Genomic DNA, 14,233 nt, shown 5'->3' with positions numbered 1-14,233 from the left:
GCCCGCACACACTTCAGCCAAATTGAGATGCCAAAACTATACGACAAGGTCTGCGAGCAAGTGTAGAAAGAAATCCATACTATTAAACGCAAGTGTTTTTAAGAGATGGAAGTAACTTGAGAAAGATTTTGCATTTTTTTATGCAGTTTTGCTGCATAGACAGTATTTTACCCCTTCAGAAGCATTTACATCGTAATTAGAAGATAAATTAACATATAATACAATTACCGTCTATGCCTCAAATCATAAGGGGTGTAACGACCCATCGATGTAGATCGATACATTGATAGATTGGCGATGCAACTCCCAAACATCAACGCATATCGATGTATTATACGCTTTTATTTTGACTATCTCCTTACGCGGGTGTTTGTGAAACAATTTCTGCGCAAGTGCGCCAAGCTGCTCACGTTTCCGTTCACCAGTTAAACGAGGCAAGCAGCAACAGCGAGGGCTTTTGGTTTGTGTTGCCAGATTGGGCAGATGTCCTATTCTTCCAGCCTAACCTGATTAAAAGTCGCCCAATTGGGCAGGAAATATTTGCCCAATCTGGCGATTCAATTTCAATTCAATGGCTTAACAGGCCAAATATGTGTAACATGGCAGGCTTATCTTAATAGCCAAGATGATTCTGAGAGATGTTTTGTCTGTAGAAGAAAACTATCCACACAGATAGGTTGGGAATGGTCTATGTTCAAAATTAAAGATCATTATAGGCTCTTTAAGTTAAGCAATAAAAAACCTTTTGCACTTAAATGCAATGTGGCACTTTATTATTTGTATTAAAAATGGATTGTTTTTGTTTTAAATATCCGGAAGAGCAAAGAAACACAATGATGAAATTATAATTAAGTTTTTTTTTGTGGGTTGATGTGAATGTAAGAGGTTGTGTTAAATGGGCATATGATATCGTCTCATATCGATCGCATGCCCCTGAATCGAAATCGTATCGCAGCAGACTTTTGATATCGTCAAATATTGTATCGTTGTCCAATGAATCAATTTATTATCGTATCATGATGAAACCAGAGATTTACACCCCTACAAATAATACTGTGATATACATTTTAGTCCATACAGTACAGCCCTACTCTGGGGCCAGTGCAAAGTTGTGCAACTCGCTGAATCTGCCGTTTTGTCCATCTTCAGTCTCAACTGCAAAGCTGCTACGCTTCGTCTGAGCAGCGAATTATTTAAAGATTACATATTATACCACCAGGTGTTATTAGCCATTACAAGCCGTTTCGAAATCTGCCTCTTCTGGCATCACAAGTCGGCGTGTCCACCTAGATGTTTGCTGAATAGATCAGTCTACCGGCCTACCCAGTGGACTGTAGCAAACGTTGTTCATCTCTCTGTCATAGATCTAGGTGGACACGTCCACTTGTGATGTCAGAAGAGGCAGATTTTCAAAAACAGCTTGCAATGGCTAATCACACTCACGCCTGTTGGTATAATGTCACCTTTAATACCCGCGTGTGAGGGTTTGGCTTCCCTGACACACATAGTATATCGCTACGGTGTGTGGCGCATTTCATTCGCTCATTATAACTCTCATACTCAAAAGGTAGGGATCGACCGATAAGGATTTTTTAGGGCCGATACCGATGCCGATTTTTTTTCATCAGCCTTAGCCGATAACCGATACGGCGATACCGATTTTCTTGAGCCGATATATGGAGCCGATAATACCCTGGAAATCCAGAGTTCTCGCGAGAGCACAATCTGAATTTGCTCAGAGTCACTTTGGGAACGAGCAATATACTCGTGTATATTCTGGGCCACCCCTGCCCCAGAACATTAATCAATCACATCGATGTATCAATACAGGCGAGCCAAAAGCGTTGCTGTTTTACTGACCGGATACGGCAAGAGTCTTATCTATTGGTTAGCTCCACTGTTCTGGATACGTCACCCCTTGTATTCTTCTGATTGGTCGTAGTGTTATCCAATGTGTGTTATCCAGTGATATTTTCAAATGCACGCTTGGTGCCGCCCCTCGAGTTGGGCCATTTTCATTACTCGTTGCCAGACCCTACAGCTTTCTAGATGTGGGTCTGGATTTCCAGGCTAAGCCTACCTCAATTTACATCATAAAAATGACACAATGATGATAACAAAGGTTACAATGTCCCAATTAAAAAAAAAAACATTTATTGAACTGTCTGTAAATCATTCCAAAAAATAAAATAAAAATCGGCCGGCCGATATATCGGTCGGTCACTACTCAAAGGTACTAAAAAAGTATCACAAAGTTGCCATGGGCCATAACCATAACACGCCACCCTCTTATCTAGAGCTATCAGCCTAAAACTTTCAGTGTTTGAATTCCCGCTGAAACAGTGGCTCTTTAAACTGTAATGGTATTATTAAGTACTCATATAGGTACTTGTTATCGGCGAGTACCCAAATGTAAGTACTTGCACTTGGGCTTAGAAAAGGTGGAATCGGTGCATCCCTTATATTATTTATATTTATATCTTAACACCAGACCCATATGCATTTATATCCACCATGTGAAATGAAAAATGAAACCCATGCCTAGCAGCACTGGTGCAGAAGGTAGACATATTCACAGCACATGGGAGGAAAGAGGGGGGAAGGTCTTATCTCAGCCTCCCAAGCTAAGACCAGTGCCTAGCAGCTCTAAAATTAGACACCAGTTCTAAACACAGAGAAACGCCTCTCTGATGTGAACTTGGCTGGCTGCTGACATAACATAGACGGAGCAGAGTGCTGGAGCCCGCCAGGTCCCTTTCAGGTAAACAAGCCAGACACACAGGCCGGGACTACTAGTCGCCACAATCAGCACTACCATTGACTGCTAGCGTGCTGCCATTACCAACCATCTGCCACTGCACAAGATATAAACAAATACATAGGGTTTTCCAAAATGTTCATGGCATAACGCAATATAACAAGAATGGATAGTCTGATTTACAAATGGAAAATAGCAGCCTTTGGTGACGCAATAAACTGCTAAATAACTTGCATTAAACTGTTGTAATATGCACTTTTAGATGTAAACATTAATTTGTAAGCATACCCATATTTAAACATATGCACAAAGCAGTTCTTGTAGGCACTGATGAAGCTAGAAAAAAACCCTTGGCAGAGGAAAATCAGAATCACTGCCAGTTTACAGCAATTAAATGCAAGAGTTATAACGAGTTAGGCACAGATAGTGTTGTAGGACTGGATTCCAACGAGTAGTGGGTACATATTTTCGTGCACAGACGTGTCTGCGACAGACTCAACCTCTAACCCCTCCTGCCTAATAAAGGCTTTACAATGGGAGAGATATTCAGAGACACTGAAACAGAGAGAGAAGAAGGAGTCAGATGCAAAGGTTGAGGGGACGGACTTAACCACAATAGAAAAAAAATAGAGAAAGATGGACAAAAAAAGACAGAGGCAGGGCAATTAAGATCAAGACGAACAGAATTTAGATGGGGCTAACATTGAAACAGAAAGCAAGAGTTAGCCAGTAGAATGAAGCCCAGAAATAGACTTCATAATATCTTCCGGTTTGTGGTGGAAGGAACAATTTGTCAGTCCAATTAGCTGCTAGCTAAGAAAGCCCCTTTCCTTTTTTCCCCATTGACAGCCACTGCTGAAGCGATTAAACACAGTTACGGTTCCGAGTAGACAAGCGGGTATGTTTTTATGTAACACAAACATGCTGCGCTGCATAAGCTTTTGCATACGTTTTGAATATGTGAAAGCTACAAGGACATTCACAGCGGCCCTACTTTGGAAGACCCCATGTTTGAAGTTCACCACCACCATTTGGCTGGTCCACATTGAAAAGATATGTTTCAGTCCAAAAAAGCCGAAACAAGTTTCACCTTTTGAGAATCTGTAAAAGTTAAAGAGGAGAGATGAGTTCTCTCTGCTAAGAACCACAACATCCTATTGGAGAACATTCTTGTTCTCTGCTCTGACAAGCAACTCTTCCTTATGTAGTGTAACATGACACATCTCTTGCCTCAGTGTAACCAATCTGTGTGTAAGAGCACGAGTGTATGCGTGGTGGGGTATTGCACTTAGTAGGGAGCATTAAAATACAAAACAAGCCATGCACCTATGGGGAAAAATAAAACAAAGACATTGAACAATCACCAGACAGCCACCCACCCACACACCCATCCACTCACCCACACACAGAGAGAGAAAGTGCACAGAACCCTCATAGTTCCTCCCCCAACACCCCCTCTCTAGCCTCACCCCGGCACATGGAAGACCTCACATTCCAGGTCTGGAGATGTAAGCCGGGCCAGTGGTGGCCAGCTAAGAGGAGCCTGTCTCCCCTCCACAGAGGCTCGACTGTTCCCTCAAACAGACTCCCTCTATCTTCTGCAAGGACTGCGCCTGTCGGGAAGGAGGGGAGGGACGGAGGGGAGGAAGTGGAAAGGTTGGGCAAATAAAGAAGCCTATAGTGGAGTAGTCTCTCCAGCCTGGTGCAGGAGGAGCCTGATAGCTGGGAGTTATGTAATATGACTGTCGGGCCCTGCGTGCACAGAAGGAGTACTGCCACACAAACTAATAATACCAGAGATAGAGGAAGAGAGCCAGAGAGAAAATGGAGACTGAGGTTGGAAGTGAGGCGAGATAAAGATTGAGAAAAAGAGGAACATAAGAGGGTTGTGAGGAGAGAGCAGAGCATTTAATCAATAACTAACACACTAACACACACTAACACACACACACACACACACAGGATACAGAGGCCATTAAAGAATACACACACTAATAGACACACACAGGCGAGAAGAGAGAATGAGGGAGAGTGCTAGCTTGTAGGGCACCTCAGTCTGTGTCTGGTAACCAAGGGGTGAAGTGGAGGAGTTACAACGCTTAAAATATGATGGTGATATACTTGGTTGCTTCCAGTAATACATGATGTGACTGGCATCACATTAGTCGGGGAGGGCTGGGTGGGAGGGTGTGGAGAGGGCGGGGCCTACTAGTGCCGGAGGTCTATGAGGCTTTGTGATCAGTTTTCCTGCTTCCTACTGACGGTAAGCAGATCGCCCTTGCACACAAACAAGCAGACAGGACTTTGGTTGGGGGTAGGGGGATGGCGGGGTTAGCGTGGTGCCAGTCTCAGGCCAGTGATGATTCCGAAACGACAGTCGAGGCACCAGCTCCCATGATAACAGCACATTAACCTCGGGTTGATTTTGTCGGCCCACATTTTTATATTATTAGCCACTATGCTATAATAACACCAGAGATTTACAACTTGTTAGCCGTGTGTTTTCATTTTAAAACTGGAATTGTGGTGACTGTGGTAGAAAAAAAAATTAAAGGTCACAAATATTAGTTCTTGAGGTAGGTATTTGATTCTCAATTCAGCATTCAAATGCTAAGTAATAGCAATATTAGCCTTCGGCAGATACATTGTCATCTGCATTTTAGTCTGGCCGACGTGGCCGATACTAGGAAAAAGGTGAAAGCCATGCCGGTCTCCTAAGAAGATGTCATAATCTAGTTGGACAAGCAGAGTGCTTCCGGAGTCAACCATTAGCTCTGCTGTGTCAGGAGTTGGCCTTGCAAGAAATGGGGAGCCTTTTACCTCGGCTCAAGAGTGCAGACAAGTCGGTGCAGTGCAAGTCAACCATGCTGTTCCTAGTTCCTAGTTAATGCAATGAAAAGCTAGAAACATATTAAAAATGGCTGTGTATTAGGGCTGTTGGAACAAATTTCGGGGAATCAAATATAATTTGAATAGTAAAAAATGTATACTATTCAAATGATGAAATGCATTTTGAAACGGGTCTTTGTTTTCTTTCATGATTGTGTCAGCTAACGTAAGCAAATCTTGCCCTTCTCTTCTGGTCCTACTAACATTTGAAAATAAAATGCTTTGATCATACTCTAAACTGAAGTTGGTTATCATTCTTTTGTCAAAAGTTGGTATACTAAATTAAACTGTTGTGTTTAGGGATGTAACGGTTAACGGTGTAACGGTAAACCCCAATAAAAATGTTGACAATATCAATAATCGTTCAATTTAAACACAATTATTATTTCAGGGTGGGGAAACCGTGTGTTTAAGTTCATTGTAAATTTCAGTTGAAGATGAGGTCTGTGATTGTAGTTTACGACTATGAATGCAGTAAGAGCACTGTCTGTTGAGATACATAAATAGGCTGTTACCTACAATGTACTCAACGAAGTGATGAGTCAGTGCTCTCCATCACCACATACAAGCGGCTAATTATATTAACGCCGTCGAGAAGCAGCGTTAAGATAATCTCCTTTTCTGCCTATAATTTACTTTGCAAGAAAAAATAATATTATTTAGAATGCCCTCTAGTGGACAGAACATTAAATAGTTAAATGTTAAAGGTTGTATCATCAATTCTAGGCCAAAACATAAATGATCACATTTGTCTGATCTTTCCTCACAATCCGCTAGCTGCCACCCCATAAGCAGGCCGTCAAAAAAACACATCTCTTTAGGCAGCCTATGCTTCGAGTTCGTATACGAAAACAAATGGTACTACCAAACACTCAAAACCAAAATAAATAATATTCCAACCAATCACCGACAAGGGGTGGGTGTTGTGGGGTTTCGCGCAGCGTTCATGGATGCATAAAATATGGAAGGGAGGGCCGAGCTGGCTGTTTGTTTGGGATCTCGCTTCAAATACCAACAGAAGTGACATCACCCAACATCGCTGTTTCAACCTTTAATTAGTTAAAATCAAATCCAACAAACGCAGCCTGTGCTTCGAGGTGTGTAGCCAGCAGATCTGCCCCCCCTCCCGCAAAGCTTCAGTGCCACACAACGGCAAACATAAGCATTGAGGATTCGGAAATGATGATCAAATTAACACTGCTTATTATATAGCTTAAGAAGAGCTGCTGTTTACTAAATTTAAGTCCCAGATCATCCTGATGAAAAAGAACGGGTTGATTGCAAAGCCGACTTACAGCTGAAAACTGCCTGTGCCCAGTTCATTGGAGTGACCGCTGAAAAGTCTGTTCAAACCTAATTAATAGACTCCCTGCTGGCACGTAGTAGTGCCAGCCCTAAATGCGAATTACAACTACGTTTTGAACTTGCAATAGTCGACAGAAAGATCAAAAGTGTGTGTGCATAAACAGTCCCACACACAAAGCCCCTGACAAACCCAGCCAGGGCGAGGACAGGCATGCTCCTGCTCTAAACATTCCAGCATTGAGGATTTAACACAGCCGCTGCTCTGCACGTGCGAGAGGGAGAGAGATAGAGATGCTGTAAACAGCAGAGGGACATACCGATTCCATGGCTGAGGGAGAATGAGTCGGACTAAAATCCAGTGAAAGTAAACGACTGCTGCTGCTTTAGTAGTCCAGGGAATCCTGGAAAACAAGACACAACCACACACAGACATTAATTAACTAAATACATTTCACAGATATTATACTGGAAGAAGCATGGGATGGTCACAGATTTTGGCCCTTCAGGAATATAAATGTGTTACAAAACGTACCTGGTGTTTTGCCAATTTGTGGCAAGATTTTTCTACCTAGTGGTTCTGCGCATGAGCATGACGACACTACCAAACACATTAGTAAGCACTTTTTGAGAGGCTGGCATGATTTGATAGACTCTGACAAGGGAGCATACATTGGCAGAAGAATGTATACAACTACCCAATCAAAAAGTACTATCGTATGCGTTTGGTAGCGTATTTAATCTGTAGACCAATTGCCATTATCAAATGATCATCCCAAGACAGAATGACGTTATTTTACACCACTATGTAACTCACTCCATGTACATTGTAAAAAATATATTTTGATACTGTATTATAACTTAGTTATTGGAGATTTTAGGGGTTCATGTGTATTTTCACCACTACTACACCGGGGACCAATAGTGTCGTCATGCGCATGCGCAGAATCACTAGGTAGCAAAATCAGACAAGGGAGCATAAATTGGCAGAACAGCGGCAAAAGTGACTTTTAACCCAGTAAGATACTGGTCTGGCCGCAACACATGACACACGTTGATCATCTGTCAAGGATGTCATATCCAAATGCTGCAGAAAAGTAACGCCTGCTAACCAGTAGGGCTGTAGTCATTAAGGGCTGGGCGTTTTGACAATATATATCGGGGATGTGAGAAAAAACGTCTATCAATACATATTTCCCTGTATCGTACCTTTCTTTCTAGTACTTATCCGTAATGGCAGTATTTTACATCATTCTGACCCTGCTTTATTTTCAACAGAAAATACAAACAAACAAACGATTAAGTGGTGCTTTTCTCCTTATGCAACACCAGCGATTGTCCAACCAATGAGAATTACATTGGACAACAATAATAATACATGAAATTGATATAGTGCTTTTACAAATGCTGAAAGACGCTTCACAATAGCAGCTAAATCATGCTAATCAAAATAAAACTAAAAAAAATTAAAAAATAAAAAAACAACACAACAGCATGCCAAACAATCGACCAATCAACCAGAAGGTGTACGCCCTACTAACCAGCAATGCTTATATATTCTAGGGCTGGGCGATATGGACCAAAAGTCATATCGATATATTCAAGCAGAATGTTGATATAAGAAATATATTGATATTTGTTGACACAATAACATAGTTTCCGTTGCCGTGTTCCAACTCGTCATTCTACATCGGTACGCCGCTGTGCTTTCATTTCCAGCCTGCCTGCGTCGCTGTGCTCGTTAATCTACCTTGCTGAAGCAAACTCATTCCTAAATGTGGGTGTAGGCTAGTGCTGCACGACTAATCGAATCGCAATATCAGCCTTTGCGATTGTATAACCGCAAAAGGCTGCGATTTAATAAAAAAAAATGTATTTTCTTATTTATTCTATTTATTTGTACTATTGCAACAAGTTTGCATTGCAGAAATGCCTTTATTTTGAAAGAGGATATATTTTTTTATTTATTTAATTTTGTAAAATATTGTTAATTTGAAAACAGTACTGTACACATTTTTCAGTTTTGTATTTTTCATGCTAGTTTAAGTTTGTATGTTTGAGTTGAGAAATAAACATTTTAAAATTATCAGTAATCTGTGTGCATTTTCCTTGATACCAAGCAAGTAGACTCATGCCACCATTTTTTATTATATCGCAAATCGCAATATTGTCCACAATAATCGCAATATGACTTTTTCACCAAATCGTGCAGCACTAGTTTAGGCCAGGGTAGCAAACATTTTAAAGTTATATGCGTTTGATGGACTCCATCTTACGCGCTGAGGGGGATTTTAAAAAGTGTCTTGAGTGGAAGAGCGGGGCGGGGGCATTGTTTGTGAGCGGAAAGTATGGCTTAATCTGGCAACCCTGCCACCAGCACCCTGCAGCCGGTGTTGCCAGACTGGGCGGGACATTTTACACAATCTGGCAACACTGTGTGAGCCAGAGGCCGAGAGGGACGGAGAGAGGTAAGCAGAGTGAGGAAATAGCAGGCGGCAGGCGCGGCTCGAAACGGCTGATTTGGAGCAAATGCACTGTACTTTCAATGCAAATGAACTATATCGATGTTGACGATAGCGTCTCGTTTCATATCTTGCTTGAAAAAATATCAATATATTTCAATTATCGATATACCGCCCAGCCCTAATATATGGTTTTGCTACTTTTATTTTCAATTTGAGTCCTGACATCGTTAATAATGCCATACAAGTATATATTTACATCATAGTTAAACTATAGATCGTAGTTGCATCATACATGTCTGATTGGAACATGGTACAAATAAGCTCCCTGTCATCAACTGAACAGAGAGTCTTTACTATGAGACTATAAAAGTGATTGCTCCAAGTTTCAAGTCTTGTTTAACATTGCATGTGCTGTAGTTTTAGATTCAATAGGACCTATGACCTGTTGGGTATGTGAAGCTGGTTGAAGCTCTACCAGGTCTAGGTGACCAAAGACTGTATGATATTAACTTGACTCTCAGACCCAGCACCATCTGAGTGTAGAGGCCAGGGGGATGGAGTCTGGCAGGTGGGCATGCTGGATTAAAGACAGACCTCCAGTGGCTGCTAAGTAGGTAGGAACAGTGGTGTGTTTGTCCCTGTTTGGAGGAGGGGGGGGGGGGGTCCCAGCACAGGATTGTGGGATTGGCTTAATCCGAGTGGGATGCAGAGCTGAGCCGGGAATAGGAGCGAGACAGCCCCCTACCAGGTTGGTACCACGTCATGGTGCCAAAAAGCAGTGTCCGGGTTTAGAATGGGCCACAAAAACACCCACCACTGATGCAGCACAGAGCTTGAAATATAATTGTATGTATGATTGGGCTTCTTGACAGCAAAGGACAATGTCCCCTCGCAATATAGAAGTCAAAGCATAATAACTTGCGTCACGTGTTCCTCCCATTGGATGTGCAGTTGGCCTGGAGGGGCAGAGTGAGCAGGTTTTTTTTGCAAGTCAGCCACCTGCAGCCTTAATTTTGTACTTGTCTTCGCAACTGGCTTCTCTGCTTTGCCCTATTTTAAATGTTTATTAAAATTGTATTTGAATTTATTTATGCTGTTGAGGATGCCTGGAAGTTAAGCATAATATTCCCGTTAATGACTACGGCTGTTTGTCTGTTAATGGGTATTCCTCACATTCAGCAACAAGTCAACAACAATGATGTGAGGAAATATACTTGTGAAATAACAGGGACCAACTAACTTGCAATTTTGACCATCATTAATAAAGTGTTATTCAAGGTTGCTAGTCAGACTTAATTGCTAATTCAGGATGTATTAGCATTGGTGTGAAGCAGCTTGCGAAGCCTTGAAGCCAACAGTCTTAAAGAGCAGGGTAGGGCAGCTGGGCAGGAGAATGCTACCTGACAACTTTCAGCCCTTAGAGCAACTGGGCAGGACAACGCTACCTGTCAACTTTCAGCCCTTTAGAGATACGGAGAGAGCAAAATATGCTGCTTCTTGCCGTTGATGTTTAATGGGAGACCCAGACAGTCGAGGAAACGGGAAACGGGAACCTCCTTTGTTATGTGCGGATTTGTTGACAACCAACCCATTCTGCATTGCTGCAGCACATATGCTGAGGTAGACAGAAAAGCCTGGCACCCTTCGCACATCTATCAAGTACTTCCTCAGGAACACAACAACAAGGCTGACCAGACCAAAGATACAGGCTTATGGCTCTTTACATAGTCATCGGAGACCAACAACCTGTATTAATTTACTTAACAAAACTCTGTAAATAGCTTTCAGCAGCAATGTTGACTGTTTTAAATACTTTAAATCTCGTCCACTTGAACAATGATCCGTGTATACATGTGTGTTGATGTGTGAGGCAGACAAGCTGCTGCAAAATGTTTAACAGTCAGCATGCGTGGAGTGAGCGACAAGGCAACATGCTGCTTTGCTCTCCAATGCCCCCCAGAAGCGATAGCAAAACTGCTGACATGCCATCACAGTCTCAAAGCGCTGCACAAATTCTCAAATACCCATCAACAACACAGCTGCGCACACCAGGATTACTTTCATGTGTGTTGTCCCTCTCTCAAATATGAGTTGTGGGGTCTGCACCAAGGGAAAACACAACACAATCCATCAATGGGCAAAGCTCAATGTCCTTCCCTGCCACTGGGAAGTCATGATCATTGACTGTACGGACAACGCTGCATCTTAACATAGACATGGTTAGGCTAGGCTATTGATTGGGCTAGGAGCTCCATGTGCATTGTGCGTTATCTAACCACAAGCCAACTTGGAGCGGTGGCCACCTGGAATAGAGGCCCGAATCCTCCCCAAGAACAGGCTGGCGTTTGTGAGACAGGATTAGTGGGGTTTAGAGCTACTCCTCCAAGCCTCCTCTTTGATCTCTAGAACACATTACAGGGAGCGAAATACAGGAAGAGAAACAGAATGTGACCGGGAGTATGAGAGAGAGAGGCTGCGAGAGAAAGAAACAGAAAGAGGCAGTGAGTGTTGGAGCGAGCGTGAGAGCAGAGATGCCTAGTGAGAGAGCCAACGGGCTTAGAAAGAGCAAGCGAGAGACAGAAGGAGGGCGGAAGAGAAGAAAAGCAAGATAGATGGAGAGCTAAAGAGACAGAGAAGGGGAGCTGCAGAGAGGGGGAAATGTACAGAGAGAGCGCTACAATCAGAGAAAGCCAGTAAAAAAGCCAGGAAAAGAGCAAGCGTCAGAGGGAGAGAGCGAAACTGTGTTAGTGTACTCCTTTAACGTACAAGAGATTGGTTCTGATGATGACAGACTGGACCAGTTGATAAAGAGAACTATATGTAGAACTGGCTAATGTACACATCAGGGATGTAATGGTACACTGAAGTCACGGTTCGGTTCATACCTCGGTTCAGACATCACAGTTCGGTACCAGTTCGGTACAATGAAGGGAAAAGAAAAAAGAAAAATGCAGAAGGCAATTCTTTTTTATTGTGCATGTCTCAGGTTGTACCACCTAGTGTCATACAGTCTCTCCCCTGAGCTATCTGCAAGAGCCTGAACTGTGTAATCTAAGCAGTAAACAATAAGTACCCCCCACATCATCTCCAGACACCATCCGTAACTTGTAAACAAAGCCTCAGAAGAGGGCAGCGAGCTCCGGCAGGAAAAGAATCGCGGGCAACATCCCTTTCTCCTACATGTCGCGGTTCATGTACCTCAGGGAGTCAAAGCCATTGTGGTAATTGTTGTGGTAATACCAGAGACGTCAGAGAACCGACGTGTTATGCGCCATAACACGCTCGGCGAACTAGGCGCCAATCAGGGCTGCAGTTTAGTTGTCCCTGAAGAACTCTTGTATCTAACATTAGTTTCGCATTACATTAATTCGCACGCCAGTTTTATTTGATTGTATACCATCTATTCTCCGTGTAAATCCATGCACCGAACCGTGACTTCCGCACAGATTCGGTTCAATACGAATACATGTATCGTTACACCCCTAGTACACATGTATGGATACTATTGTTTCCTCAAGTAACAATAATACCACGCCGTAAGACTGTACGGCGAGAATCACAAGTGTTTTGGTCAATATGGAAATACAATCAGTAGATTGTAGATGAAACTCCACAGCTCTCCACACAGGAGAGCTGCGACCTGGATGTTCAAATGTCGACCTGGATGTTCAAAAAGTACAAATCAACATCCATTACCAGCTAAGCCTTAAGCATCCCGGGTCCACGCAGGCAGCCATTATGGATCCTGTCTGACAAGCTAACCGCCATGCCCAATATCTTTATGCAAAGAGCCAGGCCTCTGCGGAATACGTCATTTCACCACCCGGAAGAACGTATTGTGACGTCATGATGAATTGTTGTATAGGCCGAGACACACTCACACACACACTAGAGCTGCAGGATATATCGGCTATGTAAGATATATCAATATCATTTCCAAGGGGATACCAGATTTGACAATGTTGTTTATATCGATATATGCGTTAAAATGGTCAGTTTCCGCCTCAAGCGTCTGTGTTTGCCTTGGAGACTGTGAGCGCGACCCCGCCCCCTCCCACTCTGTCCTTCCGACCGTGCGCAAAGACGCCTCATTCCCGCCGCCCCCTCACAACACAACAAGCATGGAGGATACCGGTAAAGAAAACGAGACGGCGGCAGGAGACTAAATTGTTTCAAAGATCAAATATCACTAAAGCGGAGGCCTACCAAATCGCAAAAGACATGGTCCCGGTCGCAATGATGGCCAAGGATGGATTGAAAAAGTTGCTTCAAACAATGGACCCAAGGTACAATTTGCCAAATCGAAATTATTTGAAAATGAAAAACTGTTCCTTTTTTAAACATGTTCATTCAATTTAACATTCTAGCACTTGGCACATGTGCCAGCCAGAGTTCCTTAATGGCACAGCCAATGTTCTAACTGGCTATTTGTGTAACCTTCAAAGTGTTCCATTTTGTTGAAAATAACGATACAAAAAAAACATCTAACCCACTCTATAGAAAATATCGATATATATATATATACATCATACATCGCCATTCAGCCAAAAAATATCGGGATATCATATTTTGCGCATATCCTGCAGCCTTAACACACACACACACACACACACACACACACACACACACACACACACACAGCATAGGACGTGATCATTAGAATTATAACAAACGCTTAGCTAAAAAAAACACAACAAACGCTTAGCTACACACTCTTACCAAGTTTCAACTGAAAATTACAACCAAAGTGTGTTTATGACCTACAACCAAGGTGCCAAGAACTACAATTTACATTTATCGGACTGCTACAATCAAGTTT

General features: G+C 42.6%; 1 protein-coding gene across 3 annotated transcripts in view; it reads right to left on the bottom strand.

Moving 5' to 3' along the window:
• The window catches only part of ankrd11 (ankyrin repeat domain 11), a 154,294-nt gene that overhangs the window by 98,770 nt on the left and 41,291 nt on the right, over positions 1-14,233 (bottom strand). For all 3 annotated transcript variants that reach the window (XM_079737306.1, XM_079737305.1, XM_079737308.1), the window contains exon 2: positions 7,270-7,353. The gene's annotated coding sequence lies outside the window, so the exon portion shown is untranslated. The remainder of the gene's footprint in view (positions 1-7,269; positions 7,354-14,233) is intronic.

Source organism: Pollachius pollachius (genome assembly GCF_949987615.1).
Source record: "Pollachius pollachius genome assembly, chromosome: 5".
Lineage (NCBI taxonomy): Eukaryota > Metazoa > Chordata > Actinopteri > Gadiformes > Gadidae > Pollachius > Pollachius pollachius.
Note: the sequence above shows the minus strand (reverse complement) of the source record. Positions and strands in the feature narration are given on the sequence as shown.